The sequence below is a fragment of the Nipponia nippon genome, unplaced genomic scaffold (assembly GCF_047370975.1).
Source record: "Nipponia nippon isolate SJK-2023a ecotype South Korea unplaced genomic scaffold, ASM4737097v1 scaffold_53, whole genome shotgun sequence".
Lineage (NCBI taxonomy): Eukaryota > Metazoa > Chordata > Aves > Pelecaniformes > Threskiornithidae > Nipponia > Nipponia nippon.
In genome coordinates, this window is record NW_028262373.1 from 665,828 (window position 1) to 691,370 (window position 25,543).

The 25,543-nt window shown below is 69.4% G+C and overlaps 1 long non-coding RNA gene across 2 annotated transcripts in view; it reads left to right on the top strand.

Annotated features, from left to right (window-relative positions):
• Positions 1–25,543, top strand: part of LOC148051827 (uncharacterized) — a 46,500-nt gene that overhangs the window by 12,864 nt on the left and 8,093 nt on the right. The window lies entirely within an intron of this gene.

The window sequence follows — 25,543 nt, forward strand, 5'->3', positions numbered from 1 at the left end:
CTGCAGGCAGTGCTGAGGCGCGGGGCGGCGCGGTGGCGGGGGGCCGGGGCGGGCGGGGCCATGCAGCAGGCAGGAGCCTGTGGGGTAGAGGGGCTCCCCCTGGAGCACGGCCCACGGCCCCAGGCCCATGGGCTGGTGGGGCAGCAGCGTCCCCGTCAGCACCTGCTGTCCCCAGCCATAGGCAGGGGGACAGGGAGCAGGCCTGGTGGGGAGCTGCGCCCCGTGGGGGAGCTGCACCACGGGAGGGAGCTGCACCTGGTGGGGGAGCTGCACGAGACGGGGGAGCGGCGCCATCGGGAGGAGCTGCACCACGGGGTGAAGCGGCACCACGCCAGGGAGCTGCACGAGCTGGCCCGGGGCCCCCAGGGGCCCCGGCACCCCCTGCCAGACAGTGGCCCGGGCCGGCTGGGAGGTGACAGCGTGCACCCGAGCAGGCGCGCGGGACAGCGGCAGCCCTGGGCCAGAGGAGGGCAGCACGCTGGCAGTGCCCGGTGGCGGCATGGCCGGGGCGCTGGAGCTCCCGCTGGGCACCTGCGATGCCGTCGGCAGCCGGAGAGGGAACCTGTCTGTTGGGGGAAGCAGAGAGGAGCAATGGGGTGAGAGCTTGGCGGGCAGAGGCGGCTGGGGGGCTACCTGGAGGGCAGGAGCAGCGGGAGGAGCGGGAGCCTGCTGCTGTACCTGCCATGGCGCTTGGTCCGGGTGGGGTTTGTTGGGGGCAAGCAGCCCTCGTCTCCACGGCGCTCATTCCGCCAGCACCTGCTGCAGCCAGCCTTGCGCTGGGTTGATTTTTCCTACTGCAACAGCTGCCCATCTCAAGGATTGCCCATCCTGCCCATGCTTTCCTGTCCCGAAGGATGGGTTCCCACCCCCACAAGGGTTTTTCATCCCAACGGTGGTTTGCCATCCGCATGATGGCTTCCCATCCCAAGGGTGCTTTCCCAGCCCCGGGATGGTGTCCTAGCCCAGCGGTTGCTGGCTCTCCGTCAGCCTGTCCCTGGCTTTTTGGGGCCCTGGCTGCTGGGACCCTCAGGGCACGTTACCAAGAGTCCCGTCCTTAACCATTTCATCAACCAGCCTTTAGAGGATAAAAGTGTATTAGGTTGGTTTGTGGAGAGAGGGGGCGGGGGAGAGAGAGAGAGAGAGAGAGACGCGGAGTTCACGTGATCCCCTGCAATGTGAGGAGGTAGTGGAGTTTTCCTGGAGGCTGTGGTATTGCTCACGCTGAAGGAAAAGAAAGGACAGCACAGCCCGGCCCTGGAAAGAAGGACGTTGCTTCCGGGAAGCTTAGAGCTGTCCGTGACGGAGAAAGGATCCCCCGGGCCCAGCAAGATAACGGCAGCATCCTAGCCCCTCTGCCACGTCTTTGAAACCCTGCCGGCGTCGTCCGGCCTCAGAGATGAGGAACTGTAGCGAGACGGAGTACGGGGAGATGCGGCTCGGTAGACAAGCAGCAAGAATGCTGCAAAACTAGAGCTGCTTTGCAAAGTTGGCCTGTGATGAGGAGTGGGTAGCGTGGGTGGGAGTGATCAGTCAAGTGGTCTGGTCCCTGACCGACTGAAGGGTCCAAGAACCCTGTGTAAAGGCACACTGGGGCTGCCCCAGTTGGGCTGGGACCCGGCACGTGCGTGAAAGAATCTTGGCCCCTGTATTTGGACCCTTTGCGTCCTAGCCTCTGGCCTCGGTCGGCACGGGCCGTTTGCGAGTTGCTGGTGAGAGCGGCTGAGGGCTGGCGTGTGGGCAGGGGTTTTTGGTGGATACGAGGTCCGGGCAGCGCCGGACGAGGCCATAGAGGGGGGCCGAGCGAGCCGTGCAGGCGTTGCAGCGGCAGCTGCGGGATCTCGGCACGCGAGCCTTGGCAGGCGACGGCCGCTGGCCGGCCACGGGGCGAGCTGCGTTTTGCGCGCTCAGGCTGTCTCTGCCTGGCCCCCTGGGGCGGCCGCGGCTCCTTGCCAGGGCCGGATCCAGCTGGCCGGCAGTGATGCTGGTGCTGGGGCGGTGCTGGTGCTGGCGGTAGCGGGGCGGTGATGCCGGTAGTGGGGCAGTGCTGGAGGCCTGCGTCCTCCCGGCGTTGGTGCGAATCAGTGTGGTTTCTCCCACGGGCGCCTGCCACCCGGAGCGATGCCCCGTCTACCCATCGTCTGGGTGGCCATCCCCAGCCCAGCTCAGCCACCCGCGGGGTGGGCAGAGGCTGCGTTAAACCCCCCCCCCCCCCCCCCCCCGCTGAGCAAATGGCCGCAGGCAGAGAGAGGCGCTGCAAAGCGAACAGGCAAGCCTTTTAATGACGGAAAGAAGAAGCGGGGGGATGTGGGAGAGGGCTGGGGATGGAGCGGGTGGGTGCAGGTCCCTGCCTGCGCATCTGCTCTGTGCGTGGGTGGTAGGGGGGACGGTGCTGGAGCGGTGGCTTATGGGTAGCCGTAGGCGTCGGCTATCTGCATGTCGATCTCCCTCTGCACAAAAAACTGCAGCTGCCCCAGTGTCATCTGCAGGGCCGCCCGCTGCCGCTCCTCCTGGGCCAGCTTCTTGAGGCGCTCCCGCTCGGGCCGCTGCTCAGGCGTGATGGGCACGGACTCCTCCTGCTCCTCCAGCGGGGTGGGCCTAGCCCGGGGCCAGCGGGAGTCAGGCGGCAGCGCGGAGTCGGCGGGAGGGCGCGGCAGGCGCGGCGGCATGTGCAGCTGCTGCGGCAGCCCCTCCCGCGGGGTTTGGCCCCCCGTGGGCGAGAGGCGCAGCCAGCTGGGCCGCTTGGGTTTGGTGGCAGCCCCGGTGCGCGCCTTGCTGCTCGATGGCGCCGCCGGTGCCGTCTCCTTCTGGCCGTCAGCTGGGGCCTCGGAGGCAGCGGGCCCCTCGCCGGCTGTGGGGGCAGGGGGCAGGGGCCTGGGGACCTTGGGGGGCACGCTGGGGCCGGCCTGGGGCTCCGGCTGGGGCGGTTGGCGCACGGGCCCCACCGCCTTCACCCTTTGCCCCAGCGGGTGGAAGCTTTGGATGGAGGCCAGCAGGTGGGCCCTCAGGTCGGAGCGGGGCGTCCTCGGCCCCCGCAGTGTTTTGGCCTGGAGCTTTTGCGCAGCAGCCTGTCGTGGGGTCGCATGGCGCGGGGATGCGTGCTGCGCGCCTTCTCGAGCAGCAGCGGGCGGGGTGGGCGGGTGGGCGGCGGGGGCGGGGCGCTTTGCCCCCCGGCGTCCCCAGGGCTTCTGGGTGGCTGGAGCACCGAGGCGGGCCCATTGGTGTCCTCAGATGCCCTGCGCTTGGTGCCGCCCGCTTGGTGCGCGCCGCTGCCCACCTGCTGCCCGCTGCCACCCGCCGCCTCGCCGTCCCTGTCCGGCTTCCCCTGCCGCGGGGTTTTGGAGTGTTTTGCCACGCGGCACACCACCACCTTCTTCTTCTTGGGCGGCATGTTGTCCCGCGGGGAGGTGTCTTGCGTCTTGGGGGTGCCGGCCGGCGCGGGGCGCTTGGCCTGCTTGCCGCCCGCCTTGCCCGATCTGGGCACCACCCGGCAGGAGGTGACGCCCGGCGGCAGCGGCAAGCAGGTCAAAAGCACGCGGGGCTGCCTCCGCAGCGCCTCCTGCACCTCTTGGTGGGGCTTCCTCTTGGGGTCCAGCGAGGGGGATGTCGGCAGCCCCGCCCAGGAGGGGTCGGCGTCCCCTAGCATGGCTGCCGCCGCTTGGTGCTGGGGGCAGTCGCCCTGCGCCCTGTCCTGCGGGAAGCTGGGGAGCCGGTTGAGGAAGGCGGTGCTGTCGGGGCCGCCGGGGCCATGGGGGTCGTCGGGGACATCGGGGGCGGTGGCCTCGCTGTCCCCCAGCATGGGCGCTGCCGCTGTCTCCTTGGTGCCGCCGCCCCCTGCCCTGTACTCGGAGAGGTGAGGGAGGTTGATGAGGGAGGTGGTCAAGTCGGGGCCGTCGGGGCCATCGGGGACGGTGTCCTCGCTGTCCCCCATCCCCGCCACCACCGCTCGCTCCTTGGGGCAGCCGCCCTTCGGCACGTACTGGGAGAGGTCGGGGAGCTGGTGGAGCAAGGCGGTGAAGCTGGGGCTGTCGGAGATGTCAGGGACGGCCTCGGTGCCGTGCGCGGTTTGGAGGCAGGCGAGCGTCTCGTTGATGTTGGTGTCACCTGGCTGCTGAGGAAAGGCCTCGGCGAAGGTGTGTGGCCCCTGCTGGGACAGGTGCACGGGCTTCTGCAGGGCCGCCAGGGTGGTCACCGCTGCTGAAAAAGCAAACCAAGCCAAGGCAAGCCCGTGGCGCTGCAAGGTTTCCTGGGCGCGGGCCGCGCGCCCGCGGGCTCTGCCACCCGCAGCTGCTCACCTTTGGGCTTGGTGGTGGTTGTGCCGGTCGGCGGAGGCAGGGCAGGCTGGTGGGGGCTGGCAGCAGGGTGGCTGTCCTGGCTGGCCACCGCATCCTTCTTGAAGGCCCCTGGCGGCTTGTGGGCAGTGCGGGGCAGGGTGTGGAGCACAGGGGGGCCCTGCAGGCAGTGCTGAGGCGCGGGGCGGCGCGGTGGCGGGGGGCCGGGGCGGGCGGGGCCATGCAGCAGGCAGGAGCCTGTGGGGTAGAGGGGCTCCCCCTGGAGCACGGCCCACGGCCCCAGGCCCATGGGCTGGTGGGGCAGCAGCGTCCCCGTCAGCACCTGCTGTCCCCAGCCATAGGCAGGGGGACAGGGAGCAGGCCTGGTGGGGAGCTGCGCCCCGTGGGGGAGCTGCACCACGGGAGGGAGCTGCACCTGGTGGGGGAGCTGCACGAGACGGGGGAGCGGCGCCATCGGGAGGAGCTGCACCACGGGGGGAAGCGGCACCACGCCAGGGAGCTGCACGAGCTGGCCCGGGGCCCCCAGGGGCCCCGGCACCCCCTGCCAGACAGTGGCCCGGGCCGGCTGGGAGGTGACAGCGTGCACCCGAGCAGGCGCGCGGGACGGCGGCAGCCCTGGGCCAGAGGAGGGCAGCACGCTGGCAGTGCCCGGTGGCGGCATGGCCGGGGCGCTGGAGCTCCCGCTGGGCACCTGCGATGCCGTCGGCAGCCGGAGAGGGAACCTGTCTGTTGGGGGAAGCAGAGAGGAGCAATGGGGTGAGAGCTTGGCGGGCAGAGGCGGCTGGGGGGCTACCTGGAGGGCAGGAGCAGCGGGAGGAGCGGGAGCCTGCTGCTGTACCTGCCATGGCGCTTGGTCCGGGTGGGGTTTGTTGGGGGCAAGCAGCCCTCGTCTCCACGGCGCTCATTCCGCCAGCACCTGCTGCAGCCAGCCTTGCGCTGGGTTGATTTTTCCTACTGCAACAGCTGCCCATCTCAAGGATTGCCCATCCTGCCCATGCTTTCCTGTCCCGAAGGATGGGTTCCCACCCCCACAAGGGTTTTTCATCCCAACGGTGGTTTGCCATCCGCATGATGGCTTCCCATCCCAAGGGTGCTTTCCCAGCCCCGGGATGGTGTCCTAGCCCAGCGGTTGCTGGCTCTCCGTCAGCCTGTCCCTGGCTTTTTGGGGCCCTGGCTGCTGGGACCCTCAGGGCACGTTACCAAGAGTCCCGTCCTTAACCATTTCATCAACCAGCCTTTAGAGGATAAAAGTGTATTAGGTTGGTTTGTGGAGAGAGGGGGCGGGGGAGAGAGAGAGAGAGAGAGAGACGCGGAGTTCACGTGATCCCCTGCAATGTGAGGAGGTAGTGGAGTTTTCCTGGAGGCTGTGGTATTGCTCACGCTGAAGGAAAAGAAAGGACAGCACAGCCCGGCCCTGGAAAGAAGGACGTTGCTTCCGGGAAGCTTAGAGCTGTCCGTGACGGAGAAAGGATCCCCCGGGCCCAGCAAGATAACGGCAGCATCCTAGCCCCTCTGCCACGTCTTTGAAACCCTGCCGGCGTCGTCCGGCCTCAGAGATGAGGAACTGTAGCGAGACGGAGTACGGGGAGATGCGGCTCGGTAGACAAGCAGCAAGAATGCTGCAAAACTAGAGCTGCTTTGCAAAGTTGGCCTGTGATGAGGAGTGGGTAGCGTGGGTGGGAGTGATCAGTCAAGTGGTCTGGTCCCTGACCGACTGAAGGGTCCAAGAACCCTGTGTAAAGGCACACTGGGGCTGCCCCAGTTGGGCTGGGACCCGGCACGTGCGTGAAAGAATCTTGGCCCCTGTATTTGGACCCTTTGCGTCCTAGCCTCTGGCCTCGGTCGGCACGGGCCGTTTGCGAGTTGCTGGTGAGAGCGGCTGAGGGCTGGCGTGTGGGCAGGGGTTTTTGGTGGATACGAGGTCCGGGCAGCGCCGGACGAGGCCATAGAGGGGGGCCGAGCGAGCCGTGCAGGCGTTGCAGCGGCAGCTGCGGGATCTCGGCACGCGAGCCTTGGCAGGCGACGGCCGCTGGCCGGCCACGGGGCGAGCTGCGTTTTGCGCGCTCAGGCTGTCTCTGCCTGGCCCCCTGGGGCGGCCGCGGCTCCTTGCCAGGGCCGGATCCAGCTGGCCGGCAGTGATGCTGGTGCTGGGGCGGTGCTGGTGCTGGCGGTAGCGGGGCGGTGATGCCGGTAGTGGGGCAGTGCTGGAGGCCTGCGTCCTCCCGGCGTTGGTGCGAATCAGTGTGGTTTCTCCCACGGGCGCCTGCCACCCGGAGCGATGCCCCGTCTACCCATCGTCTGGGTGGCCATCCCCAGCCCAGCTCAGCCACCTGCGGGGTGGGCAGAGGCTGCGTTAAACCCCCCCCACCCCCCCCACCCCCGCTGAGCAAATGGCCGCAGGCAGAGAGAGGCGCTGCAAAGCGAACAGGCAAGCCTTTTAATGACGGAAAGAAGAAGCGGGGGGATGTGGGAGAGGGCTGGGGATGGAGCGGGTGGGTGCAGGTCCCTGCCTGCGCATCTGCTCTGTGCGTGGGTGGTAGGGGGGACGGTGCTGGAGCGGTGGCTTATGGGTAGCCGTAGGCGTCGGCTATCTGCATGTCGATCTCCCTCTGCACAAAAAACTGCAGCTGCCCCAGTGTCATCTGCAGGGCCGCCCGCTGCCGCTCCTCCTGGGCCAGCTTCTTGAGGCGCTCCCGCTCGGGCCGCTGCTCAGGCGTGATGGGCACGGACTCCTGCTGCTCCTCCAGCGGGGTGGGCCTAGCCCGGGGCCAGCGGGAGTCAGGCGGCAGCGCGGAGTCGGCGGGAGGGCGCGGCAGGCGCGGCGGCATGTGCAGCTGCTGCGGCAGCCCCTCCCGCGGGGTTTGGCCCCCCGTGGGCGACAGGCGCAGCCAGCTGGGCCGCTTGGGTTTGGTGGCAGCCCCGGTGCGCGCCTTGCTGCTCGATGGCGCCGCCGGTGCCGTCTCCTTCTGGCCGTCAGCTGGGGCCTCGGAGGCAGCGGGCCCCTCGCCGGCTGTGGGGGCAGGGGGCAGGGGCCTGGGGACCTTGGGGGGCACGCTGGGGCCGGCCTGGGGCTCCGGCTGGGGCGGTTGGCGCACGGGCCCCACCGCCTTCACCCTTTGCCCCAGCGGGTGGAAGCTTTGGATGGAGGCCAGCAGGTGGGCCCTCAGGTCGGAGCGGGGCGTCCTCGGCCCCCGCAGTGTTTTGGCCTGGAGCTTTTTGCGCAGCAGCCTGTCGTGGGGTCGCATGGCGCGGGGATGCGTGCTGCGCGCCTTCTCGAGCAGCAGCGGGCGGGGTGGGCGGGTGGGCGGCGGGGGCGGGGCGCTTTGCCCCCCGGCGTCCCCAGGGCTTCTGGGTGGCTGGAGCACCGAGGCGGGCCCATTGGTGTCCTCAGATGCCCTGCGCTTGGTGGCGCCCGCTTGGTGCGCGCCGCTGCCCACCTGCTGCCCGCTGCCACCCGCCGCCTCGCCGTCCCTGTCCGGCTTCCCCTGCCGCGGGGTTTTGGAGTGTTTTGCCACGCGGCACACCACCACCTTCTTCTTCTTGGGCGGCATGTTGTCCCGCGGGGAGGTGTCTTGCGTCTTGGGGGTGCCGGCCGGCGCGGGGCGCTTGGCCTGCTTGCCGCCCGCCTTGCCCGATCTGGGCACCACCCGGCAGGAGGTGACGCCCGGCGGCAGCGGCAAGCAGGTCAAAAGCACGCGGGGCTGCCTCCGCAGCGCCTCCTGCACCTCTTGGTGGGGCTTCCTCTTGGGGTCCAGCGAGGGGGATGTCGGCAGCCCCGCCCAGGAGGGGTCGGCGTCCCCTAGCATGGCTGCCGCCGCTTGGTGCTGGGGGCAGTCGCCCTGCGCCCTGTCCTGCGGGAAGCTGGGGATCCGGTTGAGGAAGGCGGTGCTGTCGGGGCCGCCGGGGCCATGGGGGTCGTCGGGGACATCGGGGGCGGTGGCCTCGCTGTCCCCCAGCATGGGCGCTGCCGCTGTCTCCTTGGTGCCGCCGCCCCCTGCCCTGTACTCGGAGAGGTGAGGGAGGTTGATGAGGGAGGTGGTCAAGTCGGGGCCGTCGGGGCCATCGGGGACGGTGTCCTCGCTGTCCCCCATCCCCGCCACCACCGCTCGCTCCTTGGGGCAGCCGCCCTTCGGCACGTACTGGGAGAGGTCGGGGAGCTGGTGGAGCAAGGCGGTGAAGCTGGGGCTGTCGGAGATGTCAGGGACGGCCTCGGTGCCGTGCGCGGTTTGGAGGCAGGCGAGCGTCTCGTTGATGTTGGTGTCACCTGGCTGCTGAGGAAAGGCCTCGGCGAAGGTGTGTGGCCCCTGCTGGGACAGGTGCACGGGCTTCTGCAGGGCCGCCAGGGTGGTCACCGCTGCTGAAAAAGCAAACCAAGCCAAGGCAAGCCCGTGGCGCTGCAAGGTTTCCTGGGCGCGGGCCGCGCGCCCGCGGGCTCTGCCACCCGCAGCTGCTCACCTTTGGGCTTGGTGGTGGTTGTGCCGGTCGGCGGAGGCAGGGCAGGCTGGTGGGGGCTGGCAGCAGGGTGGCTGTCCTGGCTGGCCACCGCATCCTTCTTGAAGGCCCCTGGCGGCTTGTGGGCAGTGCGGGGCAGGGTGTGGAGCACAGGGGGGCCCTGCAGGCAGTGCTGAGGCGCGGGGCGGCGCGGTGGCGGGGGGCCGGGGCGGGCGGGGCCATGCAGCAGGCAGGAGCCTGTGGGGTAGAGGGGCTCCCCCTGGAGCACGGCCCACGGCCCCAGGCCCATGGGCTGGTGGGGCAGCAGCGTCCCCGTCAGCACCTGCTGTCCCCAGCCATAGGCAGGGGGACAGGGAGCAGGCCTGGTGGGGAGCTGCGCCCCGTGGGGGAGCTGCACCACGGGAGGGAGCTGCACCTGGTGGGGGAGCTGCACGAGACGGGGGAGCGGCGCCATCGGGAGGAGCTGCACCACGGGGGGAAGCGGCACCACGCCAGGGAGCTGCACGAGCTGGCCCGGGGCCCCCAGGGGCCCCGGCACCCCCTGCCAGACAGTGGCCCGGGCCGGCTGGGAGGTGACAGCGTGCACCCGAGCAGGCGCGCGGGACGGCGGCAGCCCTGGGCCAGAGGAGGGCAGCACGCTGGCAGTGCCCGGTGGCGGCATGGCCGGGGCGCTGGAGCTCCCGCTGGGCACCTGCGATGCCGTCGGCAGCCGGAGAGGGAACCTGTCTGTTGGGGGAAGCAGAGAGGAGCAATGGGGTGAGAGCTTGGCGGGCAGAGGCGGCTGGGGGGCTACCTGGAGGGCAGGAGCAGCGGGAGGAGCGGGAGCCTGCTGCTGTACCTGCCATGGCGCTTGGTCCGGGTGGGGTTTGTTGGGGGCAAGCAGCCCTCGTCTCCACGGCGCTCATTCCGCCAGCACCTGCTGCAGCCAGCCTTGCGCTGGGTTGATTTTTCCTACTGCAACAGCTGCCCATCTCAAGGATTGCCCATCCTGCCCATGCTTTCCTGTCCCGAAGGATGGGTTCCCACCCCCACAAGGGTTTTTCATCCCAACGGTGGTTTGCCATCCGCATGATGGCTTCCCATCCCAAGGGTGCTTTCCCAGCCCCGGGATGGTGTCCTAGCCCAGCGGTTGCTGGCTCTCCGTCAGCCTGTCCCTGGCTTTTTGGGGCCCTGGCTGCTGGGACCCTCAGGGCACGTTACCAAGAGTCCCGTCCTTAACCATTTCATCAACCAGCCTTTAGAGGATAAAAGTGTATTAGGTTGGTTTGTGGAGAGAGGGGGCGGGGGAGAGAGAGAGAGAGAGAGAGACGCGGAGTTCACGTGATCCCCTGCAATGTGAGGAGGTAGTGGAGTTTTCCTGGAGGCTGTGGTATTGTTCACGCTGAAGGAAAAGAAAGGACAGCACAGCCCGGCCCTGGAAAGAAGGACGTTGCTTCCGGGAAGCTTAGAGCTGTCCGTGACGGAGAAAGGATCCCCCGGGCCCAGCAAGATAACGGCAGCATCCTAGCCCCTCTGCCACGTCTTTGAAACCCTGCCGGCGTCGTCCGGCCTCAGAGATGAGGAACTGTAGCGAGACGGAGTACGGGGAGATGCGGCTCGGTAGACAAGCAGCAAGAATGCTGCAAAACTAGAGCTGCTTTGCAAAGTTGGCCTGTGATGAGGAGTGGGTAGCGTGGGTGGGAGTGATCAGTCAAGTGGTCTGGTCCCTGACCGACTGAAGGGTCCAAGAACCCTGTGTAAAGGCACACTGGGGCTGCCCCAGTTGGGCTGGGACCCGGCACGTGCGTGAAAGAATCTTGGCCCCTGTATTTGGACCCTTTGCGTCCTAGCCTCTGGCCTCGGTCGGCACGGGCCGTTTGCGAGTTGCTGGTGAGAGCGGCTGAGGGCTGGCGTGTGGGCAGGGGTTTTTGGTGGATACGAGGTCCGGGCAGCGCCGGACGAGGCCATAGAGGGGGGCCGAGCGAGCCGTGCAGGCGTTGCAGCGGCAGCTGCGGGATCTCGGCACGCGAGCCTTGGCAGGCGACGGCCGCTGGCCGGCCACGGGGCGAGCTGCGTTTTGCGCGCTCAGGCTGTCTCTGCCTGGCCCCCTGGGGCGGCCGCGGCTCCTTGCCAGGGCCGGATCCAGCTGGCCGGCAGTGATGCTGGTGCTGGGGCGGTGCTGGTGCTGGCGGTAGCGGGGCGGTGATGCCGGTAGTGGGGCAGTGCTGGAGGCCTGCGTCCTCCCGGCGTTGGTGCGAATCAGTGTGGTTTCTCCCACGGGCGCCTGCCACCCGGAGCGATGCCCCGTCTACCCATCGTCTGGGTGGCCATCCCCAGCCCAGCTCAGCCACCTGCGGGGTGGGCAGAGGCTGCGTTAAATCCCCCCCACCCCCCCCACCCCCGCTGAGCAAATGGCCGCAGGCAGAGAGAGGCGCTGCAAAGCGAACAGGCAAGCCTTTTAATGACGGAAAGAAGAAGCGGGGGGATGTGGGAGAGGGCTGGGGATGGAGCGGGTGGGTGCAGGTCCCTGCCTGCGCATCTGCTCTGTGCGTGGGTGGTAGGGGGGACGGTGCTGGAGCGGTGGCTTATGGGTAGCCGTAGGCGTCGGCTATCTGCATGTCGATCTCCCTCTGCACAAAAAACTGCAGCTGCCCCAGTGTCATCTGCAGGGCCGCCCGCTGCCGCTCCTCCTGGGCCAGCTTCTTGAGGCGCTCCCGCTCGGGCCGCTGCTCAGGCGTGATGGGCACGGACTCCTGCTGCTCCTCCAGCGGGGTGGGCCTAGCCCGGGGCCAGCGGGAGTCAGGCGGCAGCGCGGAGTCGGCGGGAGGGCGCGGCAGGCGCGGCGGCATGTGCAGCTGCTGCGGCAGCCCCTCCCGCGGGGTTTGGCCCCCCGTGGGCGAGAGGCGCAGCCAGCTGGGCCGCTTGGGTTTGGTGGCAGCCCCGGTGCGCGCCTTGCTGCTCGATGGCGCCGCCGGTGCCGTCTCCTTCTGGCCGTCAGCTGGGGCCTCGGAGGCAGCGGGCCCCTCGCCGGCTGTGGGGGCAGGGGGCAGGGGCCTGGGGACCTTGGGGGGCACGCTGGGGCCGGCCTGGGGCTCCGGCTGGGGCGGTTGGCGCACGGGCCCCACCGCCTTCACCCTTTGCCCCAGCGGGTGGAAGCTTTGGATGGAGGCCAGCAGGTGGGCCCTCAGGTCGGAGCGGGGCGTCCTCGGCCCCCGCAGTGTTTTGGCCTGGAGCTTTTTGCGCAGCAGCCTGTCGTGGGGTCGCATGGCGCGGGGATGCGTGCTGCGCGCCTTCTCGAGCAGCAGCGGGCGGGGTGGGCGGGTGGGCGGCGGGGGCGGGGCGCTTTGCCCCCCGGCGTCCCCAGGGCTTCTGGGTGGCTGGAGCACCGAGGCGGGCCCATTGGTGTCCTCAGATGCCCTGCGCTTGGTGCCGCCCGCTTGGTGCGCGCCGCTGCCCACCTGCTGCCCGCTGCCACCCGCCGCCTCGCCGTCCCTGTCCGGCTTCCCCTGCCGCGGGGTTTTGGAGTGTTTTGCCACGCGGCACACCACCACCTTCTTCTTCTTGGGCGGCATGTTGTCCCGCGGGGAGGTGTCTTGCGTCTTGGGGGTGCCGGCCGGCGCGGGGCGCTTGGCCTGCTTGCCGCCCGCCTTGCCCGATCTGGGCACCACCCGGCAGGAGGTGACGCCCGGCGGCAGCGGCAAGCAGGTCAAAAGCACGCGGGGCTGCCTCCGCAGCGCCTCCTGCACCTCTTGGTGGGGCTTCCTCTTGGGGTCCAGCGAGGGGGATGTCGGCAGCCCCGCCCAGGAGGGGTCGGCGTCCCCTAGCATGGCTGCCGCCGCTTGGTGCTGGGGGCAGTCGCCCTGCGCCCTGTCCTGCGGGAAGCTGGGGAGCCGGTTGAGGAAGGCGGTGCTGTCGGGGCCGCCGGGGCCATGGGGGTCGTCGGGGACATCGGGGGCGGTGGCCTCGCTGTCCCCCAGCATGGGCGCTGCCGCTGTCTCCTTGGCGCCGCCGCCCCCTGCCCTGTACTCGGAGAGGTGAGGGAGGTTGATGAGGGAGGTGGTCAAGTCGGGGCCGTCGGGGCCATCGGGGACGGTGTCCTCGCTGTCCCCCATCCCCGCCACCACCGCTCGCTCCTTGGGGCAGCCGCCCTTCGGCACGTACTGGGAGAGGTCGGGGAGCTGGTGGAGCAAGGCGGTGAAGCTGGGGCTGTCGGAGATGTCAGGGATGGCCTCGGTGCCGTGCGCGGTTTGGAGGCAGGCGAGCGTCTCGTTGATGTTGGTGTCACCTGGCTGCTGAGGAAAGGCCTCGGCGAAGGTGTGTGGCCCCTGCTGGGACAGGTGCACGGGCTTCTGCAGGGCCGCCAGGGTGGTCACCGCTGCTGAAAAAGCAAACCAAGCCAAGGCAAGCCCGTGGCGCTGCAAGGTTTCCTGGGCGCGGGCCGCGCGCCCGCGGGCTCTGCCACCCGCAGCTGCTCACCTTTGGGGTTGGTGGTGGTTGTGCCGGTCGGCGGAGGCAGGGCAGGCTGGTGGGGGCTGGCAGCAGGGTGGCTGTCCTGGCTGGCCACCGCATCCTTCTTGAAGGCCCCTGGCGGCTTGTGGGCAGTGCGGGGCAGGGTGTGGAGCACAGGGGGGCCCTGCAGGCAGTGCTGAGGCGCGGGGCGGCGCGGTGGCGGGGGCCGGGGCGGGCGGGGCCATGCAGCAGGCAGGAGCCTGTGGGGTAGAGGGGCTCCCCCTGGAGCACGGCCCACGGCCCCAGGCCCATGGGCTGGTGGGGCAGCAGCGTCCCCGTCAGCACCTGCTGTCCCCAGCCATAGGCAGGGGGACAGGGAGCAGGCCTGGTGGGGAGCTGCGCCCCGTGGGGGAGCTGCACCACGGGAGGGAGCTGCACCTGGTGGGGGAGCTGCACGAGACGGGGGAGCGGCGCCATCGGGAGGAGCTGCACCACGGGGGGAAGCGGCACCACGCCAGGGAGCTGCACGAGCTGGCCCGGGGCCCCCAGGGGCCCCGGCACCCCCTGCCAGACAGTGGCCCGGGCCGGCTGGGAGGTGACAGCGTGCACCCGAGCAGGCGCGCGGGACGGCGGCAGCCCTGGGCCAGAGGAGGGCAGCACGCTGGCAGTGCCCGGTGGCGGCATGGCCGGGGCGCTGGAGCTCCCGCTGGGCACCTCCGATGCCGTCGGCAGCCGGAGAGGGAACCTGTCTGTTGGGGGAAGCAGAGAGGAGCAATGGGGTGAGAGCTTGGCGGGCAGAGGCGGCTGGGGGGCTACCTGGAGGGCAGGAGCAGCGGGAGGAGCGGGAGCCTGCTGCTGTACCTGCCATGGCGCTTGGTCCGGGTGGGGTTTGTTGGGGGCAAGCAGCCCTCGTCTCCACGGCGCTCATTCTGCCAGCACCTGCTGCAGCCAGCCTTGCGCTGGGTTGATTTTTCCTACTGCAACAGCTGCCCATCTCAAGGATTGCCCATCCTGCCCATGCTTTCCTGTCCCGAAGGATGGGTTCCCACCCCCACAAGGGTTTTTCATCCCAACGGTGGTTTGCCATCCGCATGATGGCTTCCCATCCCAAGGGTGCTTTCCCAGCCCCGGGATGGTGTCCTAGCCCAGCGGTTGCTGGCTCTCCGTCAGCCTGTCCCTGGCTTTTTGGGGCCCTGGCTGCTGGGACCCTCAGGGCACGTTACCAAGAGTCCCGTCCTTAACCATTTCATCAACCAGCCTTTAGAGGATAAAAGTGTATTAGGTTGGTTTGTGGAGAGAGGGGGCGGGGGAGAGAGAGAGAGAGAGAGAGACGCGGAGTTCACGTGATCCCCTGCAATGTGAGGAGGTAGTGGAGTTTTCCTGGAGGCTGTGGTATTGCTCACGCTGAAGGAAAAGAAAGGACAGCACAGCCCGGCCCTGGAAAGAAGGACGTTGCTTCCGGGAAGCTTAGAGCTGTCCGTGACGGAGAAAGGATCCCCCGGGCCCAGCAAGATAACGGCAGCATCCTAGCCCCTCTGCCACGTCTTTGAAACCCTGCCGGCGTCGTCCGGCCTCAGAGATGAGGAACTGTAGCGAGACGGAGTACGGGGAGATGCGGCTCGGTAGACAAGCAGCAAGAATGCTGCAAAACTAGAGCTGCTTTGCAAAGTTGGCCTGTGATGAGGAGTGGGTAGCGTGGGTGGGAGTGATCAGTCAAGTGGTCTGGTCCCTGACCGACTGAAGGGTCCAAGAACCCTGTGTAAAGGCACACTGGGGCTGCCCCAGTTGGGCTGGGACCCGGCACGTGCGTGAAAGAATCTTGGCCCCTGTATTTGGACCCTTTGCGTCCTAGCCTCTGGCCTCGGTCGGCACGGGCCGTTTGCGAGTTGCTGGTGAGAGCGGCTGAGGGCTGGCGTGTGGGCAGGGGTTTTTGGTGGATACGAGGTCCGGGCAGCGCCGGACGAGGCCATAGAGGGGGCCGAGCGAGCCGTGCAGGCGTTGCAGCGGCAGCTGCGGGATCTCGGCACGCGAGCCTTGGCAGGCGACGGCCGCTGGCCGGCCACGGGGCGAGCTGCGTTTTGCGCGCTCAGGCTGTCTCTGCCTGGCCCCCTGGGGCGGCCGCGGCTCCTTGCCAGGGCCGGATCCAGCTGGCCGGCAGTGATGCTGGTGCTGGGGCGGTGCTGGTGCTGGCGGTAGCGGGGCGGTGATGCCGGTAGTGGGGCAGTGCTGGAGGCCTGCGTCCTCCCGGCGTTGGTGCGAATCAGTGTGGTTTCTCCCACGGGCGCCTGCCACCCGGAGCGATGCCCCGTCTACCCATCGTCTGGGTGGCCATCCCCAGCCCAGCTCAGCCACCTGCGGGGTGGGCAGAGGCTGCGTTAAACCCCCCCACCCCCCCACCCCCGCTGAGCAAATGGCCGCAGGCAGAGAGAGGCGCTGCAAAGCGAACAGGCAAGCCTTTTAATGACGGAAAGAAGAAGCGGGGGGATGTGGGAGAGGGCTGGGGATGGAGCGGGTGGGTGCAGGTCCCTGCCTGCGCATCTGCTCTGTGCGTGGGTGGTAGGGGGGACGGTGCTGGAGCGGTGGCTTATGGGTAGCCGTAGGCGTCGGCTATCTGCATGTCGATCTCCCTCTGCACAAAAAACTGCAGCTGCCCCAGTGTCATCTGCAGGGCCGCCCGCTGCCGCTCCTCCTGGGCCAGCTTCTTGAGGCGCTCCCGCTCGGGCCGCTGCTCAGGCGTGATGGGCACGGACTCCTGCTGCTCCTCCAGCGGGGTGGGCCTAGCCCGGGGCCAGCGGGAGTCAGGCGGCAGCGCGGAGTCGGCGGGAGGGCGCGGCAGGCGCGGCGGCATGTGCAGCTGCTGCGGCAGCCCCTCCCGCGGGGTTTGGCCCCCCGTGGGCGAGAGGCGCAGCCAGCTGGGCCGCTTGGGTTTGGTGGCAGCCCCGGTGCGCGCCTTGCTGCTCGATGGCGCCGCCGGTGCCGTCTCCTTCTGGCCGTCAGCTGGGGCCTCGGAGGCAGCGGGCCCCTCGCCGGCTGTGGGGGCAGGGGGCAGGGGCCTGGGGACCTTGGGGGGCACGCTGGGGCCGGCCTGGGGCTCCGGCTGGGGCGGTTGGCGCACGGGCCCCACCGCCTTCACCCTTTGCCCCAGCGGGTGGAAGCTTTGGATGGAGGCCAGCAGGTGGGCCCTCAGGTCGGAGCGGGGCGTCCTCGGCCCCCGCAGTGTTTTGGCCTGGAGCTTTTGCGCAGCAGCCTGTCGTGGGGTCGCATGGCGCGGGGATGCGTGCTGCGCGCCTTCTCGAGCAGCAGCGGGCGGGGTGGGCGGGTGGGCGGCGGGGGCGGGGCGCTTTGCCCCCCGGCGTCCCCAGGGCTTCTGGGTGGCTGGAGCACCGAGGCGGGCCCATTGGTGTCCTCAGATGCCCTGCGCTTGGTGCCGCCCGCTTGGTGCGCGCCGCTGCCCACCTGCTGCCCGCTGCCACCCGCCGCCTCGCCGTCCCTGTCCGGCTTCCCCTGCCGCGGGGTTTTGGAGTGTTTTGCCACGCGGCACACCACCACCTTCTTCTTCTTGGGCGGCATGTTGTCCCGCGGGGAGGTGTCTTGCGTCTTGGGGGTGCCGGCCGGCGCGGGGCGCTTGGCCTGCTTGCCGCCCGCCTTGCCCGATCTGGGCACCACCCGGCAGGAGGTGACGCCCGGCGGCAGCGGCAAGCAGGTCAAAAGCACGCGGGGCTGCCTCCGCAGCGCCTCCTGCACCTCTTGGTGGGGCTTCCTCTTGGGGTCCAGCGAGGGGGATGTCGGCAGCCCCGCCCAGGAGGGGTCGGCGTCCCCTAGCATGGCTGCCGCCGCTTGGTGCTGGGGGCAGTCGCCCTGCGCCCTGTCCTGCGGGAAGCTGGGGAGCCGGTTGAGGAAGGCGGTGCTGTCGGGGCCGCCGGGGCCATGGGGGTCGTCGGGGACATCGGGGGCGGTGGCCTCGCTGTCCCCCAGCATGGGCGCTGCCGCTGTCTCCTTGGCGCCGCCGCTCCCTGCCCTGTACTCGGAGAGGTGAGGGAGGTTGATGAGGGAGGTGGTCAAGTCGGGGCCGTCGGGGCCATCGGGGACGGTGTCCTCGCTGTCCCCCATCCCCGCCACCACCGCTCGCTCCTTGGGGCAGCCGCCCTTCGGCACGTACTGGGAGAGGTCGGGGAGCTGGTGGAGCAAGGCGGTGAAGCTGGGGCTGTCGGAGATGTCAGGGACGGCCTCGGTGCCGTGCGCGGTTTGGAGGCAGGCGAGCGTCTCGTTGATGTTGGTGTCACCTGGCTGCTGAGGAAAGGCCTCGGCGAAGGTGTGTGGCCCCTGCTGGGACAGGTGCACGGGCTTCTGCAGGGCCGCCAGGGTGGTCACCGCTGCTGAAAAAGCAAACCAAGCCAAGGCAAGCCCGTGGCGCTGCAAGGTTTCCTGGGCGCGGGCCGCGCGCCCGCGGGCTCTGCCACCCGCAGCTGCTCACCTTTGGGCTTGGTGGTGGTTGTGCCGGTCGGCGGAGGCAGGGCAGGCTGGTGGGGGCTGGCAGCAGGGTGGCTGTCCTGGCTGGCCACCGCATCCTTCTTGAAGGCCCCTGGCGGCTTGTGGGCAGTGCGGGGCAGGGTGTGGAGCACAGGGGGGCCCTGCAGGCAGTGCTGAGGCGCGGGGCGGCGCGGTGGCGGGGGGCCGGGGCGGGCGGGGCCATGCAGCAGGCAGGAGCCTGTGGGGTAGAGGGGCTCCCCCTGGAGCACGGCCCACGGCCCCAGGCCCATGGGCTGGTGGGGCAGCAGCGTCCCCGTCAGCACCTGCTGTCCCCAGCCATAGGCAGGGGGACAGGGAGCAGGCCTGGTGGGGAGCTGCGCCCCGTGGGGGAGCTGCACCACGGGAGGGAGCTGCACCTGGTGGGGGAGCTGCACGAGACGGGGGAGCGGCGCCATCGGGAGGAGCTGCACCAGCGGGGGAAGCGGCACCACGCCAGGGAGCTGCACGAGCTGGCCCGGGGCCCCCAGGGGCCCCGGCACCCCCTGCCAGACAGTGGCCCGGGCCGGCTGGGAGGTGACAGCGTGCACCCGAGCAGGCGCGCGGGACGGCGGCAGCCCTGGGCCAGAGGAGGGCAGCACGCTGGCAGTGCCCGGTGGCGGCATGGCCGGGGCGCTGGAGCTCCCGCTGGGCACCTGCGATGCCGTCGGCAGCCGGAGAGGGAACCTGTCTGTTGGGGGAAGCAGAGAGGAGCAATGGGGTGAGAGCTTGGCGGGCAGAGGCGGCTGGGGGGCTACCTGGAGGGCAGGAGCAGCGGGAGGAGCGGGAGCCTGCTGCTGTACCTGCCATGGCGCTTGGTCCGGGTGGGGTTTGTTGGGGGCAAGCAGCCCTCGTCTCCACGGCGCTCATTCCGCCGGCACCTGCTGCAGCCAGCCTTGCGCTGGGTTGATTTTTCCTACTGCAACAGCTGCCCATCTCAAGGACTGCCCATCCTGCCCAGGCTTTCCTGTCCCGAAGGATGGGTTCCCACCCCCACAAGGGTTTTTCATCCCAACGGTGGTTTGCCATCCGCATGATGGCTTCCCATCCCAAGGGTGCTTTCCCAGCCCCGGGATGGTGTCCTAGCCCAGCGGTTGCTGGCTCTCCGTCAGCCTGTCCCTGGCTTTTTGGGGCCCTGGCTGCTGGGACCCTCAGGGCACGTTACCAAGAGTCCCGTCCTTAACCATTTCATCAACCAGCCTTTAGAGGATAAAAGTGTATTAGGTTGGTTTGTGGAGAGAGGGGCGGGGGAGAGAGAGAGAGAGAGAGAGAGACGCGGAGTTCACGTGATCCCCTGCAATGTGAGGAGGTAGTGGAGTTTTCCTGGAGGCTGTGGTATTGCTCACGCTGAAGGAAAAGAAAGGACAGCACAGCCCGGCCCTGGAAAGAAGGACGTTGCTTCCGGGAAGCTTAGAGCTGTCCGTGACGGAGAAAGGATCCCCCGGGCCCAGCAAGATAACGGCAGCATCCTAGCCCCTCTGCCACGTCTTTGAAACCCTGCCGGCGTCGTCCGGCCTCAGAGATGAGGAACTGTAGCGAGACGGAGTACGGGGAGATGCGGCTCGGTAGACAAGCAGCAAGAATGCTGCAAAACTAGAGCTGCTTTGCAAAGTTGGCCTGTGATGAGGAGCGGGTAGCGTGGGTGGGAGTGATCAGTCAAGTGGTCTGGTCCCTGACCGAGTGAAGGGTCCAAGAACCCTGTGTAAAGGCACACTGGGGCTGCCCCAGTTGGGCTGGGACCCGGCACGTGCGTGAAAGAATCTTGGCCCCTGTATTTGGACCCTTTGCGTCCTAGCCTCTGGCCTCGGTCGGCACGGGCCGTTTGCGAGTTGCTGGTGAGAGCGGCTGAGGGCTGGCGTGTGGGCAGGGGTTTTTGGTGGATACGAGGTCCGGGCAGCGCCGGACGAGGCCATAGAGGGGGCCGAGCGAGCCGTGCAGGCGTTGCAGCGGCAGCTGCGGGATCTCGGCACGCGAGCCTTGGCAGGCGACGGCCGCTGGCCGGCCACGGGGCGAGCTGCGTTTTGCGCGCTCAGGCTGTCTCTGCCTGGCCCCCTGGGGCGGCCGCGGCTCCTTGCCAGGGCCGGATCCAGCTGGCCGGCAGTGATGCTGGTGCTGGGGCGGTGCTGGTGCTGGCGGTAGCGGGGCGGTGATGCCGGTAGTGGGGCAGTGCTGGAGGCCTGCGTCCTCCCGGCGTTGGTGCGAATCAGTGTGGTTTCTCCCACGGGCGCCTGCCACCCGGAGCGATGCCCCGTCTACCCATCGTCTGGGTGGCCATCCCCAGCCCAGCTCAGCCACCCGCGGGGTGGGCAGAGGCTGCGTTAAACCCCCCCACCCCCCCACCCCCGCTGAGCAAATGGCCGCAGGCAGAGAGAGGCGCTGCAAAGCGAACAGGCAAGCCTTTTAATGACGGAAAGAAGAAGCGGGGGGATGTGGGAGAGGGCTGGGGATGGAGCGGGTGGGTGCAGGTCCCTGCCTGCGCATCTGCTCTGTGCGTGGGTGGTAGGGGGGACGGTGCTGGAGCGGTGGCTTATGGGTAGCCGTAGGCGTCGGCTATCTGCATGTCGATCTCCCTCTGCACAAAAAACTGCAGCTGCCCCAGTGTCATCTGCAGGGCCGCCCGCTGCCGCTCCTCCTGGGCCAGCTTCTTGAGGCGCTCCCGCTCGGGCCGCTGCTCAGGCGTGATGGGCACGGACTCCTCCTGCTCCTCCAGCGGGGTGGGCCTAGCCCGGGGCCAGCGGGAGTCAGGCGGCAGCGCGGAGTCGGCGGGAGGGCGCGGCAGGTGCGGCGGCATGTGCAGCTGCTGCGGCAGCCCCTCCCGCGGGGTTTGGCCCCCCGTGGGCGAGAGGCGCAGCCAGCTGGGCCGCTTGGGTTTGGTGGCAGCCCCGGTGCGCGCCTTGCTGCTCGATGGCGCCGCCGGTGCCGTCTCCTTCTGGCCGTCAGCTGGGGCCTCGGAGGCAGCGGGCCCCTCGCCGGCTGTGGGGGCAGGGGGCAGGGGCCTGGGGACCTTGGGGGGCACGCTGGGGCCGGCCTGGGGCTCCGGCTGGGGCGGTTGGCGCACGGGCCCCACCGCCTTCACCCTTTGCCCCAGCGGGTGGAAGCTTTGGATGGAGGCCAGCAGGTGGGCCCTCAGGTCGGAGCGGGGCGTCCTCGGCCCCCGCAGTGTTTTGGCCTGGACCTTTTGCGCAGCAGCCTGTCGTGGGGTCGCATGGCGCGGGGATGCGTGCTGCGCGCCTTCTCGAGCAGCAGCGGGCGGGGTGGGCGGGTGGGCGGCGGGGGCGGGGCGCTTTGCCCCCCGGCGTCCCCAGGGCTTCTGGGTGGCTGGAGCACCGAGGCGGGCCCATTGGTGTCCTCAGATGCCCTGCGCTTGGTGGCGCCCGCTTGGTGCGCGCCGCTGCCCACCTGCTGCCCGCTGCCACCCGCCGCCTCGCCGTCCCTGTCCGGCTTCCCCTGCCGCGGGGTTTTGGAGTGTTTTGCCACGCGGCACACCACCACCTTCTTCTTCTTGGGCGGCATGTTGTCCCGCGGGGAGGTGTCTTGCGTCTTGGGGGTGCCGGCCGGCGCGGGGCGCTTGGCCTGCTTGCCGCCCGCCTTGCCCGATCTGGGCACCACCCGGCAGGAGGTGACGCCCGGCGGCAGCGGCAAGCAGGTCAAAAGCACGCGGGGCTGCCTCCGCAGCGCCTCCTGCACCTCTTGGTGGGGCTTCCTCTTGGGGTCCAGCGAGGGGGATGTCGGCAGCCCCGCCCAGGAGGGGTCGGCGTCCCCTAGCATGGCTGCCGCCGCTTGGTGCTGGGGGCAGTCGCCCTGCGCCCTGTCCTGCGGGAAGCTGGGGATCCGGTTGAGGAAGGCGGTGCTGTCGGGGCCGCCGGGGCCATGGGGGTCGTCGGGGACATCGGGGGCGGTGGCCTCGCTGTCCCCCAGCATGGGCGCTGCCGCTGTCTCCTTGGTGCCGCCGCCCCCTGCCCTGTACTCGGAGAGGTGAGGGAGGTTGATGAGGGAGGTGGTCAAGTCGGGGCCGTCGGGGCCATCGGGGACGGTGTCCTCGCTGTCCCCCATCCCCGCCACCACCGCTCGCTCCTTGGGGCAGCCGCCCTTCGGCACGTACTGGGAGAGGTCGGGGAGCTGGTGGAGCAAGGCGGTGAAGCTGGGGCTGTCGGAGATGTCAGGGACGGCCTCGGTGCCGTGCGCGGTTTGGAGGCAGGCGAGCGTCTTGTTGATGTTGGTGTCACCTGGCTGCTGAGGAAAGGCCTCGGCGAAGGTGTGTGGCCCCTGCTGGGACAGGTGCGCGGGCTTCTGCAGGGCCGCCAGGGTGGTCACCGCTGCTGAAAAAGCAAACCAAGCCAAGGCAAGCCCGTGGCGATGCAAGGTTTCCTGGGCGCGGGCCGCGCGCCCGCGGGCTCTGCCACCCGCAGCTGCTCACCTTTGGGCTTGGTGGTGGTTGTGCCGGTCGGCGGAGCCAGGGCAGGCTGGTGGGGGCTGGCAGCAGGGTGGCTGTCCTGGCTGGCCACCGCATCCTTCTTGAAGGCCCCTGGCGGCTTGTGGGCAGTGCGGGGCAGGGTGTGGAGCACAGGGGGCTCCTCGGGGCAGTCCAGAGGCGCGGGGCGGCGCGGTGGCGGGGGGCCGGGGCGGGCGGGGCCATGCAGCAGGCAGGAGCCTGTGGGGTAGAGGGGCTCCCCCTGGAGCACGGCCCACGGCCCCAGGCCCATGGGCTGGTGGGGCAGCAGCGTCCCCGTCAGCACCTGCTGTCCCCAGCCATAGGCAGGGGGACAGGGAGCAGGCCTGGTGGGGAGCTGCGCCCCGTGGGGGAGCTGCACCACGGGAGGGAGCTGCACCTGGTGGGGGAGCTGCACGAGACGGGGGAGCGGCGCCATCGGGAGGAGCTGCACCACGCGGGGAAGCGGCACCACGCCAGGGAGCTGCACGAGCTGGCCCGGGGCCCCCAGGGGCCCCGGCACCCCCTGCCAGACAGTGGCCCGGGCCGGCTGGGAGGTGACAGCGTGCACCCGAGCAGGCGCGCGGGACAGCGGCAGCCCTGGGCCAGAGGAGGGCAGCACGCTGGCAGTGCCCGGTGGCGGCATGGCCGGGGCGCTGGAGCTCCCGCTGGGCACCTCCGATGCCGTCGGCAGCCGGAGAGGGAACCTGTCTGTTGGGGGAAGCAGAGAGGAGCAATGGGATGAGAGCTTGGCGGGCAGAGGCGGCTGGGGGGCTACCTGGAGGGCAGGAGCAGCGGGAGGAGCGGGAGCCTGCTGCTGTACCTGCCATGGCGCTTGGTCCGGGTGGGGTTTGTTGGGGGCAAGCAGCCCTCGTCTCCACGGCGCTCATTCCGCCAGCACCTGCTGCAGCCAGCCTTGCGCTGGGTTGATTTTTCCTACTGCAACAGCTGCCCATCTCAAGGACTGCCCATCCTGCCCAGGCTTTCCTGTCCCGAAGGATGGGTTCCCACCCCCACAAGGGTTTTTCATCCCAACGGTGGTTTGCCATCCGCATGATGGCTTCCCATCCCAAGGGTGCTTTCCCAGCCCCGGGATGGTGTCCTAGCCCAGCGGTTGCTGGCTCTCCGTCAGCCTGTCCCTGGCTTTTTGGGGCCCTGGCTGCTGGGACCCTCAGGGCACGTTACCAAGAGTCCCGTCCTTAACCATTTCATCAACCAGCCTTTAGAGGATAAAAGTGTATTAGGTTGGTTTGTGGAGAGAGGGGGCGGGGGAGAGAGAGAGAGAGAGAGAGACGCGGAGTTCACGTGATCCCCTGCAATGTGAGGAGGTAGTGGAGTTTTCCTGGAGGCTGTGGTATTGCTCACGCTGAAGGAAAAGAAAGGACAGCACAGCCCGGCCCTGGAAAGAAGGACGTTGCTTCCGGGAAGCTTAGAGCTGTCCGTGACGGAGAAAGGATCCCCCGGGCCCAGCAAGATACCGGCAGCATCCTAGCCCCTCTGCCACGTCTTTGAAACCCTGCCGGCGTCGTCCGGCCTCAGAGATGAGGAACTGTAGCGAGACGGAGTACGGGGAGATGCGGCTCGGTAGACAAGCAGCAAGAATGCTGCAAAACTAGAGCTGCTTTGCAAAGTTGGCCTGTGATGAGGAGTGGGTAGCGTGGGTGGGAGTGATCAGTCAAGTGGTCTGGTCCCTGACCGAGTGAAGGGTACAAGAACCCTGTGTAAAGGCACACTGGGGCTGCCCCAGTTGGGCTGGGACCCGGCACGTGCGTGAAAGAATCTTGGCCCCTGTATTTGGACCCTTTGCGTCCTAGCCTCTGGCCTCGGTCGGCACGGGCCGTTTGCGAGTTGCTGGTGAGAGCGGCTGAGGGCTGGCGTGTGGGCAGGGGTTTTTGGTGGATACGAGGTCCGGGCAGCGCCGGACGAGGCCATAGAGGGGGGCCGAGCGAGCCGTGCAGGCGTTGCAGCGGCAGCTGCGGGATCTCGGCACGCGAGCCTTGGCAGGCGACGGCCGCTGGCCGGCCACGGGGCGAGCTGCGTTTTGCGCGCTCAGGCTGCCTCTGCCTGGCCCCCTGGGGCAGCCGCGGCTCCTTGCCAGGGCCGGATCCAGCTGGCCGGCAGTGATGCTGGTGCTGGGGCGGTGCTGGTGCTGGCGGTAGCGGGGCGGTGATGCCGGTAGTGGGGCAGTGCTGGAGGCCTGCGTCCTCCCGGCGTTGGTGCGAATCAGTGTGGTTTCTCCCACGGGCGCCTGCCACCCGGAGCGATGCCCCGTCTACCCATCGTCTGGGTGGCCATCCCCAGCCCAGCTCAGCCACCCGCGGGGTGGGCAGAGGCTGCGTTAAACCCCCCCCACCCCCCCCACCCCCGCTGAGCAAATGGCCGCAGGCAGAGAGAGGCGCTGCAAAGCGAACAGGCAAGCCTTTTAATGACGGAAAGAAGAAGCGGGGGGATGTGGGAGAGGGCTGGGGATGGAGCGGGTGGGTGCAGGTCCCTGCCTGCGCATCTGCTCTGTGCGTGGGTGGTAGGGGGGACGGTGCTGGAGCGGTGGCTTATGGGTAGCCGTAGGCGTCGGCTATCTGCATGTCGATCTCCCTCTGCACAAAACTGCAGCTGCCCCAGTGTCATCTGCAGGGCCGCCCGCTGCCGCTCCTCCTGGGCCAGCTTCTTGAGGCGCTCCCGCTCGGGCCGCTGCTCAGGCGTGATGGGCACGGACTCCTCCTGCTCCTCCAGCGGGGTGGGCCTAGCCCGGGGCCAGCCGGAGTCAGGCGGCAGCGCGGAGTCGGCGGGAGGGCGCGGCAGGCGCGGCGGCATGTGCAGCTGCTGCGGCAGCCCCTCCCGCGGGGTTTGGCCCCCCGTGGGCGAGAGGCGCAGCCAGCTGGGCCGCTTGGGTTTGGTGGCAGCCCCGGTGCGTGCCTTGCTGCTCGATGGCGCCGCCGGTGCCGTCTCCTTCTGGCCGTCAGCTGGGGCCTCGGAGGCAGCGGGCCCCTCGCCGGCTGTCGGGGCAGGGGGCAGGGGCCTGGGGACCTTGGGGGGCACGCTGGGGCCGGCCTGGGGCTCCGGCTGGGGCGGTTGGCGCACGGGCCCCACCGCCTTCACCCTTTGCCCCAGCGGGTGGAAGCTTTGGATGGAGGCCAGCAGGTGGGCCCTCAGGTCGGAGCGGGGCGTCCTCGGCCCCCGCAGTGTTTTGGCCTGGACCTTTTTGCGCAGCAGCCTGTCGTGGGGTCGCATGGCGCGGGGATGCGTGCTGCGCGCCTTCTCGACCAGCAGCGGGCGGGGTGGGCGGGGTGCTTTGCCCCCCGGCGTCCCCAGGGCTTCTGGGTGGCTGGAGCACCGAGGCGGGCCCATTGGTGTCCTCAGATGCCCTGCGCTTGGTGCCGCCCGCTTGGTGCGCGCCGCTGCCCACCTGCTGCCCACCTGTGGGCAGAGGCTGTGTTTAACC